The following is a 12,153-nucleotide window of genomic DNA, read 5'->3' on the forward strand; positions in this document are numbered from 1 at the left end:
GACCCTAATAGGATTTTCAAGGTGAGATATTTAAAGAGTGATTTTTACCATTGCCACCCCTGCCCGCCAGTTTCCATGGCTGAGGGGGAAGGAGGATTCAAATCCATCACTCTATCCGCCATACTGGCTGGGTAGGGTTCATATATTTGCTGAACAACCTTTTCACACCTTTTATCTCCCATATTACCAAAATGGCAGTGAATTCTCAAGACACTACTGTATTCTTATTCTTTTTTTAATTAGACGTCTGTCAAAACTCTTGCCAGTCATGCTCCACTAGAACTCAAGAGAATAAATTCAGTATAATAACAACAGCAAACAGCCGGTCCACGATGCTAAATAACAGGTCACAACAATAACAGATACAATAAATTATGGGAGTTTGCACCTCTGTCCATGTTGTGCTTCAGGTAAGGCATCTCATCACCACTCCATGATATGTTATATATCTTGAAAATGCAATTACAGTATACGGTTGCTGTAAGTTCGATGCAACCTGATGACACATAACAAACAAAAATAAGCCTTCGAGAACAGAAAAATGAGTACCTTTTGCCTGAATCCTTTTGCACTTCACTGCAAGCATAGAAACACAATTAAACCTACAGTACTACTCTGCTACTCAAGAGAAGAAGGGGACGACAGAGGACGAGATGATTGGACAGTGTTACCAAAGCTACCAACATGAATTTGACCCAACTCCGGGAGGCAGTGGAAAACAGGAGGGCCTGGTGTGCTCTGGTCCATGGGGTCACAAAGAGTTGGACACAACTTAACAACTAAACAACAACAACTACTCTACCAGCCTAAACACACCTCATCAATTTTGGAAGATAAGCAGTTATTGTCTGCTTCCAAAGGGAGTAGTTGCTTCCATGAAAGCTCCTAATGGGCATGGTTTTACTCTGGACTAATAATGATGTTAGTTCTATCTTAATACTGTATAGTGATGACTCGCAAGATGAAATTACTTCGTTCCGCGAGTCATGTCATATTGTGAAAATTTTGTCTTGTGAGGCACGGTACTAACGATCGTGTGATTTAAAACAAAAAATATATAATTTTTTTTGTCTTGCGAAGCATGGCCACAGAAAAATTTATCTTGCGAGTCACCCCCCAAAAAATCACAAAATGCTTTCGTCTTGTGAGTTTTTTTGTTGCGTGAGGCATTCGTCTTGCAAGGCATCACTGTATTCCTCTGGATCCAACCTTCCAAGATATGCTGGGAAAAGGGGATGTCTCCCGCTACAAAGCAACATTAAAACAAAAAGTAGGAATAACTATTCTGTATTAGATGTTTGATGGAAATGAGAGCTGGACCATAAAGAAGGCTGACTGCCAAAGAATTGATGCTTTGGAATTGTGGGGCTGGAGGAGACTCTTGAGAGTCTCCTGGACTGCGAGGAGAACAAACCTATCCATTTTGCAGGAAATCAACCCTGAGTGCTCACTGGAAGGACAGATCCTGAAGCTGAGGCTCCAATACTTTGGCCATCTCCCTGGAAAATACCCTGATTTTGGGAAAATGTGAGGGCAAGAGAAGATGGGGACGACAGAGGATGAGATGGCTGGACAGTGTCATCAAAGCTACCAACATGAATTTGATCAAACTCCAGGAGGCAGTGGAAGACAGGAGGGCCTGGCATGCTCTGGTCCATGGCATCACGAAGAGTCGGACATGACTTAATGAATGACTAAACAACAACAATTAGATGTTAAGGGTTGTAGTCAAAGTCTCTTGAAAAAAACTCCCCAATACACAAGGCAATATATATTTCATTAAATGTCTTATTTACCAAGGTTAGCTACTGTGCTTCGAGAAACACACAGGCTTTTAAGCTGGATGGTACATGTTCCTCTGTACAACTACAAATCTTGAACAGCTTTGTTTTGCCAGGATCGTCACACTCTGAAAGAGGTAGTCTCTTTTTCAACCTTTGTATCCCTCACTCTTAAAACATATGTATTTCTTATCTTCTCCTCTCTCTGGTCACCAGTGCTTAAAATGCATTTGCATTTTATATCCCCCCCCTCAAAAACAGGGCTAAATATCAAGCAAACAAAGCAAAGGGTGATAATGCATTGGTAGAAAAGACCCATTTTGCAAACAGAAGGGGCCATGTTTAGTCTACTGCATTTCCAGGTTGGGCTGGTGAAAACTCCTGCTGGAGATGTTGCAGAGCCAGTGCATATCAATTTAGACCGGTGGTTCCCAATCCTGGGTCCCCAGATGTTCCTCAGCTACAACTACCAGAAATTCTGGCCCAGCACAGCTAATGGTGAAGGCTTCTAAGAGCTTTAGTCCATGAACATCTGGGAGCCCACGATTGGGAACCACCAGTTTAGACCGAAGCTACAAAACCTGATACCTGGTAAATATCTGTGAATTACAATATCCATAACCCTTGACCACTGGTGGGATATGTAGTCTGCATCTGGAGGGCTCCCAGTTGCATAGCCTGGGTGCAAACAATAGTGAGTGAAGTGGTCAATATAAAGTAGCTTTCAATTTCCTTAGACAGCTGGCGTTTCTCTCCCCTGCCCACCAGTATCAAACCAATGTTGAATTTGATAAACCAAAAAATCACCATGTTCACGATGGGACCAATGTTTTATTTTACTGCTCTGTTGAGAAAAAAAGGCAGAGGTGCTCAAGCACAAGGTTTTTTTTTTCCACACACAGCAATGTGGAACGAATATTAGTTGAGGTTTTGTTTTCCCCACCAAGTTCAAAAAGGCAGCAAGAAAAGAGAACAAGACTAGCAGGAAAATGTCTAATACTTCCCCAATATATTATAGCAAAAGCACGATCTTTGTATAGACAAAAACAACTTTTTTTTCCAAGTTTCCAGTCTGAAGTTACATGTATTTGATGAGTCTTGATGGCTGATGGCTACTGCTATGAAAAAAAAACACACACATACAGACACACACTTTGGGATATGATCAGTTAGAACGTAATGGATAAAGGAGTCAAAGTTTTATATCTGCTTTGTAAGAAGAAGCTTTGTGGGTTTCCACATGCACACTCTGTTGCTTATGGAGGAGTAACGGTGTTGTGCACAATCTGTATCTGGGCAAGGGGAAAATAGTCTGTATCTGGGCATCTCTCCTCTTCACGTTCATCTTTTCCTACATGCTCAATTTGTAAACAACTGGATATCACAGAAATAACACAAACCTCCTTCCCACAAAGGATACTGATCCTGCCAAAGAGTTCACCTATGACTTGGAAGAACCAATATTATTTTTAAAAATACTGACACAAACATATCAATCAAAAGTTCTACTGAAATCAACGTGACATACTTTCAAATAACTGCTTAGAACTGGGATCTAAAACATTCCTCCGCTGGCACTGCCTACATATATCACTCCATTCAGTCTGCAGAAAAACAGGAAGAAAGTTCATCTACTTACTCCATTTTCGAGAACCTTGCAGAAAACCCGTGCATTCCAGCACAAAACTTTGAGAACAGCTAGATAAAGTAAAAGGGGATCTTCTTTCAATTAGAGATGTATCGATCACGTTTTGTTATTGGTCCTTTCTCCCCCTCCCAAAAATGGACTGTTTCTAATCCCCTCTTTCTTCTGGAATGCCACTGCTTTTACAAAGTGTCATAAAGCGAAGTAGTCCCAAGAACTGCCTTTACTCGAAGGTTGAGTCATCACCTGGCATTCCAAGAAAGGAACTGGCCTGCTTTTACCCAAGGGTTGGTTGAGTCATTGCCTGCTTTATGTGATGAGTTTGCCACTGCCACTGGCAGACAAAATTCCTTCATTTTAGCTAGACCTGGGACCCCTAGTCAAAGATGCACACTAGAGGAAAGAAAGAAAAAGAAAAACCTCTGACTCAATCACATTCTATTTATTTTGGATCAAAATTGCCATTGGCCACAGATGCAGGGGGTATGTCCAGAGATGCATAAAGAGTTACTTGAGAATTGGAGCTATTCCCATCTTAGCAATGCTTTTATTGAAGGGAATAATCACTGGGCCCAGATCATCATTCAGGATTGCAGTCGTTCAGTTCCTTCTCCAGAGAACTCCCAGGGGATCTGTGACTAGCTAATATTGCACTCAGGGTGAGAATGTAAAACTGCACTCTCCTATACTTTCATAAGCTGGCTGGATAGCTCAATGAGTTAGGTATCTGGTCGCAGATCCAGAAGTTGGGAACTCAATTCTGCCACGGTGCATCTCAGAAGAGGCAGCCTGGGTGGCCTTGGGCAAGCTGCACAGTTCCAGGGTGCCCCCAGAAGAAGCGAAGGGCAAGCCATCTCTGAGTACTCACTCTCTGCCTAAGAAACTAAGAACTGACTTGGCTATTATTGTTAAATTTTCATAGCAGTTGTTTTGGCCAGAAGATAAGTGTGTACAGTACATAACAAGAATAATAACAATAACAATACAATGTCTGAAATTCTGTTGCATGGCATACTGTAGTAAGTTGCACTAGAATAGGGTCACTGAATTAGGAGGGACTTAGTAAATCAAGAATCAACAGTATAAGCTCCTCTGATTCATATGGGCATTCTCTAGTTGCAACTGACTATGCTAAAGTAAGATGTAACTTAAGTAGGACCATTTGAATCAATGGAATGTACAGAGGAGTTGGATCACCAAATCTCCACTGATTCAATTGACCTACTCTAGTGCAACTTACCATGCTAGCCAACAGTATAAGTCACAACTAGAGGGGACCGTTCAATCAGAGGGGATTTGGTGAGTCAACTCTCTCATATGTCCCACTGATGCAATGAGATTGCTCTAATTGCAACTTATTAATCGATTTCAGCCAATATTTATTTTAGTCAGGAGATCTGCAAATAGTCAACTAATTTATAAGAAAGCATTTAACATACAATTTAAAAAAAAACCCTCAGTTTGCTTACATCTTAAGTTCTTTGATCATTTATATATTTGCTTCTACACATTCCCTACACTTTCCTTTGTTCAGAAACCTCAGAAGTATCATGCAGTGCATAACCCACCAACATACAAACACCCGCACAAAGTCTGAAATCTGCAATGCTTGGTTCAATTTGAATTTACAGTATAAGCTTTCTTTCAGGTCTTCCTTGCCTGGATAAGCTCACCACACTTAAGGAAGAGCTGTAAAGCAGCTTTTTCTCCCTTGTACTTTCTACATGTGGAAAATGACAAGAATGTAGGGGGCACATCACTGATTGCATGTCGGCTGTATGTCTGAGCAAGAATTTGGAAAACTGGGGGGCGGCCCAGTCACTCTGTGCTAAATGTCAGGAGTTTATCTAGACAGAGAATAACTGAGGCTACAGAAATGTGCTTACAGCATGGCACAGATTGGAAAGACTATGCATATTTTGTGTTTTATTTTTCCCTGACCCTCTTAGCTTTACACAATCAATGCAAGTCCTTCACTTGGCTCACCCTTGCTATGGTTGTAATGGACCAAGCAGTGATTTCCAACCTTGGATAATCCAGGTATTCTTTGACGGCAACTCTCAGAAAAGCACAGCTAGTGGTGCTGGTCTCCGGGAGTTGCAGTTCAACAACACCTGGGTCACACGTAAGGTTGGGAACCATTGACCCACCTGCTTCACAATCTCCTTCCCTTATGCTTCTCCAAAGCCCCTGTTTGTCATCTTTCTTTGACGTTACTGAAGAAACTTAAAAGTACAGTAGTGTGGAAAAGGGATGATAGAACTGACTGGGAGACGCTTCTGCTGTATTGTCTTGTGCCACACAAGGGATCTGATCCAGAAAGACAACTTGGAAGTATTTCAGTAGCTAGATGCATCTCCTCTGCACTTTCACAGGCTATATACAGAGTCAAGGCACCTGCCTGTGGGGCCATGGGTTGGGATTTTAATTCCCCCCCTTTGTGCCTTGAAAAAGAAAAGCAACCCTGTGAGGCTTTGGGGCAAACTTCATGGTCCCAAAGTACCCCCCAGAAGAACAGGGTACCAAGCCAGTCTGAGTACTACCCTGTTTCCCCCAAAATAAGACAGGGCCTTATATTAATTTTTGCTCCAAAAATGCATTGGTGCTTATTTTCAGGGGATGTTTTATTTTTTTCCATGTACAACAATCTACATTTATTTATATACAGTCACTTCATCTTCTTCTGGTTGCTGCACAAGGGTGGAGGGCTGAGTTTCACTGAACTGGGGCTTATTTTGGGGGTAGGGCTTATATTACGAGCATCCTGAAAAATCATACTAGGGCCTATTTTCAGGTTAGGTCTTATTTTAGGGGAAACAGGGTATACATGTACCCTACCTACTCACGATCATGAACCTTAGTGCTAATACTAGATACCCCCATTTTTTCCTTATGGGGAAAGACCATAGAGGAATTCCCCCCCCCCCCCCCCGGCTTCATCATGAGGTTTATACATACATTTTAGCAACATCAGGAGACTCTGGGAAAGCAAGCGTCAGAAATGGGAAACCTTAGTAGCAATCTTTTTTTTTCCCCAAAGGAAGTTTTCAGAACAGCAAGGGAAGATAAATAGTGCATTGTCCTTTAGATTTGACGGTTTCTATAAAGATGCCCCCATGAAACATCTGTGCATGATATTAATACACGGACCCACACAGAGATAGATATCCACAGAGGGAGATGAGTGAAACTGGAGGTGTTTCATTTTGTTGCTGTCATTTCCGGCACATACAGAGTCTCCAGGGTACTCAGTCAGCAGCGACATTTCCTTTCAAGTGGTCACCGTGCTGACATTCGATACGACCCAGCTCATCAAAACCAAAATGAAACTCCGTCAGCAAGGGAAGAGACATAAAATTAGCACAAGAGATTCTCACGTTGCTATTTATACTGGCAGACAAAAACAAAGGCAGCTAGCCATAGATTCACTTGATATCACACACGGACCGGCAGTTCAACGAAAAAGACACAGGAAAAAGACACGTTATAGAAATGGACAAAATTAATTTAAGGAAAGCTGAATGTAAAAGAAAGAAAGGATCTGAATGAAGAATGTGAAAGTCCAGCCAAGGTGCTAATAGTGGCACAGAAAAATGCAGCCCCGGCTTACATTACTAAGAGTCTAGCTCTCTTTTCTTTCTTTTTTAATTTTTTTTATTAAACAAACATTCAACCTAAACAACATAAACCTAACACCACAATAAAATACAATTATATAATACACCAATGCCACCTTCACCCTCAAGACTAGTATTAATAATATTTTTAAAATTAATTCAATCCATTTTCTCTTCAAAACTTGATTGTTTCTTCCCTCAGCGTATACCCCTTCCATCTCTGAAATCCATATTCCAAGAATACACTCCATATTTTCTTAAAATCATTGTTTTTTGATAGGCCTCTTATTATTATCATATCACATGTCAATTTATCATTAATTGCCATATGCCTCTAAATTGAGTTGGTTTAAATTCACCACCTGGGATAAAGGAGAGATTGGTGGGCTCAATATGCCTCTAAAATTTTTCCAATTTTCTAATATATTTTTAAGGAAAGGGTTAGTAATCTTTATAATCTCTTTTCCATTTTTTTAAACAATATACTTCAGTTTTTTTCTTCCTTACCCTGCATTTCTATTTCTGTCCAAATTAAATTTTTATTACCTTTAACAATATCTGGGATACGTCTAAATTGATTTGCTGTATAATATAATTTTAAATTGGGTAATCCAAGACCTCCCTTTTTGTGTTACATACCATAATTTCTTATTAATCCTCACTTGTTTATTTTTATTACAGTAACAATTTATCATTATCTGCCATTCTTTCGGATGTTTTTCTGTAATCTTTATAGGAAGCATCCAAAATATAAAATTTAATTTAGAAATAATTTTCATTTTGCATAATGCAGTTCTACCAAACCAGGAAATCTTTAATTTCTGATAATCTTTTATCCTTTTATCTTTTTTCAATCCATCCAGTCTTATTTTAATTCTATCCTGTAACTTCCAGGTAATATTAATCCATAAATATTTAAAAACTTTTCCTATTTTCCTTCAAATATTGTTTTCATTCTTCTTTTCTCCTCATCCTAGTGGTTTAACAATAAACATTCTGACTTTCCCCAATTTAATTTTAATCCCGTTACATCCTAGTATTCCTCCAAATGTGATTTAAGCCTTTCTGTTGTTTCTATTGAATTTTTAACTACAGTATTAATAATGTGTCATCAGCAAACAGGTTTATCTTTATGTTCTATCCCTACAATCTGTTTATCATCTCTAATTATCTGTGCCAATAATTCTGTTATCAGTGTAAATAGTACTGGAGATAAGGGGCAACTTAGTCTCGTACCTCAGCCTAGGTGTATCATCTCAGTTATTACATCATTAACTATTACTCTAGCTGTATTCTTCCTTTTCTTTTATTTCCTTATTTTATTTTCCACATTTCAAATAATGTATATTAAACAGCAGATAATTTAAAAAAATTTACAGCTGAGTAAATGTGTACATTAATATTAAAAAAACATAACTGAACCAAAATTCTCCACTTTCATTCATTTTATCTCATCAGCAACTGATGGAAAAGTTATGCTGATGTTAAGCCGGCCAGTCCAGTCTCCCAAGAAACCCTACAAAAGAGCAAGAGTTTTTGAACCCAGTCTCTCCAGTACAAGTCCACGGTTACAGTTTCATCCATGTCAACTTTCTTGAGAGTTGACATCACTGACCTTAGGGGGACTGACTTTGAAGTTGACACGGAGAAGACTACGGTATGTTGTAATACTCTAACTTTGACACTACACGAGTTCCTCCCACACGCCAGAATCAAAATAGCCTCAGTATGCAAAGCAAGTAAGCTAGCAACCTTGGGAATATTATTCAAGGAAAGTAAGACATTACTCATTTATTGTTATATTCATGAGTAACATGGTATTGGCTAGTTACTGTCAGTACTCAAAAATGTATAAATGGCCAAAAAGGCTCATCACTATCCCCTAAAGTAACATTTTTGCAAGAATGAGTAAATGTTATTTGCTATTGCAAAAACTTGACATTTTACATCATACTTTTAAAATGTAAAAAGTCCTATATTACTCAAATGAAACAAGTAATGTTACTACTTTTAATGTGTTACTTCAGTGGCCCTACTCTAAGCAACAGGATTTTAGCCATAGAAAATGGGCCACCTACTTTAGTAAATTATAAAATGATCCTATGATATCTAATCAAATGCAAGTCCCAATGAGACCAAAGTCAGTTGGGTATGTGGGATTCTGGCCTTAACCTACCAGCTGACCTGAGAAAAGATTGCCGCTCTATAGATCAATTGTACAAATTCTGAGCCAGTTCAGCATTTTCAAATCACAGTCATTTGAACAGAGTGAAACAGAAGCATATGCTTGACTTACAAATTTTCATGTTAAACCAGGTGAGCTAAAGGAGCTTGACTGGATCTGGATTATGTTCAGCATTGCTTAGGTAATACAAAGAGAAAGACAGCTGTTTATGTCCAGTGATCCAGTTGATCTCATAAACCAATCCCAACCATGCGTTCCCCCACTGTGGTTGGGCATGGGAACAGAATTAATCTGATTCTAGAACCATGTCACCTAAGTTCTTTGCTGACATCACAGATATCTATAAACTGCCACATACAAGCATGTCACTTTTTTATATGTTGTAAATTCTAAAGTTGCTCCTCTCTGTTCCTGGCAGCAGCTTGATCCACATGCATTGGGAAATGAAGATAGTTGCTTCCGTGCTATTAAAAACATCACCTGTTGTCTAGAATATTGCAGGTTAGTAAGTTGCCCTACAATAAGGAAATCCATTGATGTACAGTTGTTCCTGTATGGCTAGTTGGCAATCCTGCTACCCCCTGCCCCCCTAAAAAAGAGAAAATGTGAATTTTATGCCACTTACCCAAATAAAATACACACTTCCCCTCTTACATTAGTACAGTATTTCAATATTGCTATCACAGCCATGTTTGTATATAGTTAGAAGACTGCGGTTCCTGCCAGTCTGCCTCCCATCCAAAAACGACCTGGATTCATCTCAGTTCCACTCTTTCCTTTCTGTCCCTACTTGGAAATGGACAGGAAGCAAAAGCACTGCACAAAACATAACTTTTCTCTGGCCCACTGCCTCAAGGTTGTCCATAACTTTGATCTTCAAGTCTGTATTTTGCAAGCATTGTTGTTCCATCCCCTGGCAAATGATTCTCTCTCTCTCTGTCAGCTGTAGAGAACAGCTCAGTGTGTCACAACATTGCATCTGCTTTGCTAGAGACACTCCCTCTTGACATTCCCTGGCCCTTACATTACAAAAAGAGTCCCGTGGAGCAGTGGTTAAACTGCAGAACTGCAGCCAAGCCTCTGCTCACAACCTGAATTTGATCCTGACAGATTCAGGTAGCCTGCTCAAGGTTAACTTAGCCTTTCATCCTTCCCAGGTTGGAAACTACCCAGGTACTGGCCAAAATGTTTTTTGAATAATTATGTTGTAAACTGCCCAGAGAGGGTTCTAGCACTATGGGGTGATAGGTAGGTCAAAACAACAAGAAAACAAAGGAAAATACGGGATAAATAGAGCAGTGTTTCACAATCTTTATGAACCTGGGTACCATTTCTAAACTTCTTTATGCACCACAGAGAGACAATGTGGCTTAATGGTTAGAGTTCTGGAATGGAATGTGAGAGATCCAGTTTCATGTCATGCTATCTGGGCCATAAACTCCCTGGAAGACCTTCAGGTATCCTGATCTCATAGCCTGGCCTACTCAAAGGATATGGGGATAGAGAAAAGAACAATGGTCTAAATCAGTTAGTAATTTCAGTTGTTGAATGGTAGATTGGGCCACCTAATGTGTGGTGATCCCTTGGATTCTATGGGTCTCCTCAGGTTGGGGCTATCAGCTGGCTTCAGGCCACATATGCTCCCTTGACGTCACTAGAAAGGAACAAAGTCATTAGGTTATAAATATGGCAAAGGACATAAGACAACCCTTGCTGGATGAGATTAAAGGTGTCTCTCATCCAGCAGTTCTGCTCACGTAGTGGCCACTAGCTGCTTACCTTTGGGAAGTCTAGCAGAAGGACAGGAGTAAAGCAACAACTAGCAAATGATGGGCCAACCACCTGTTGTCACAGCATGCCAGAACACCTATGAACAATGGTGCACCACCCATTTTCATACAGAAAGACTAGTCTAAATACAGAGTGGGTAAGAAACAAACATTTTTAAAAACAAAAGTTAAAAACTGGATTTTTAAAAATTAAAGTCAAATGCTCTATTTAAATTTAAATAGATTTTGAAATAATGTGTTCATTAAAAAAAACCTGGTGAACAAAGACCAACAGTTCTTGGGTCATACCTCAATTTCACAGGGCATGGCTATTACGACAATTAATACTTCTGTCTGCCCCAGTATTTAGTCTAGTAGATACCATTTAAGAAACTGCAGTTGACAAACTGGGTGTGTGCCTCCTGAGAGATATGCTTATTAATACCAATACTGTATAAGGAGATAAAGGGACGTGGTGGCGCTGCGGGCTAAACCGTAGAAGCCTGTGCTGCAGGGTCAGAAGACCAAGCACACTTCAGTTATGCTGCCACCAACCATTCCCTATAAGAAGTCACACAGACCAGGAATGGATTTTACTAAACAAAAGAACAAGGTTTATTTAAATAACAAACAGGGTAAATAAAAAGATCAGGTAAATAAGATACTGTAACGTGGCTTAGTCTCAATCATACATACAACAGTTTGGTTCACACAGAACACTTTAAAGTAAAGCACAGACCCTGAACCTATCAGTTCTGGCTACCCAGATAGAAACCTGAACCTATCAGGTAGGTACTAACTGACACACAGTTGTACCCAGTCTGACACACAGACTCCAACTCCTAACTCTCCACACAAGCTCCAAATATATATACAGTACAGCACCTCCCCCCTGATGTCCCGCCTTCAACTCCCCATAGGATGGAACTTTCCCTCCAAACCCATGACAGACAGGTACCATCAGTGCTGTATGTAACAGATACCATTTAAGAAACTGCAGTTGACAAACTGGGTGTGTGCCTCCTGAGAGATATGCTTATTAATACCAATACTGTATAAGGAGATAAAGGGACGTGGTGGCGCTGCGGGCTAAACCGCAGAAGCCTGTGCTGCAGGGTCAGAAGACCAAGCAGTCGTAAGATCGAATCCACGCGAC

At 40.0% G+C, this 12,153-nt stretch overlaps 1 protein-coding gene across 5 annotated transcripts in view; it reads right to left on the minus strand.

Annotated features, from left to right (window-relative positions):
- Positions 1–12,153, minus strand: part of HDAC7 (histone deacetylase 7) — a 225,291-nt gene that overhangs the window by 141,788 nt on the left and 71,350 nt on the right. The gene's annotated exons all lie outside the window — the stretch shown is intronic.

The sequence above is a fragment of the Pogona vitticeps genome, chromosome 2 (genome assembly GCF_051106095.1).
Source record: "Pogona vitticeps strain Pit_001003342236 chromosome 2, PviZW2.1, whole genome shotgun sequence".
Lineage (NCBI taxonomy): Eukaryota > Metazoa > Chordata > Lepidosauria > Squamata > Agamidae > Pogona > Pogona vitticeps.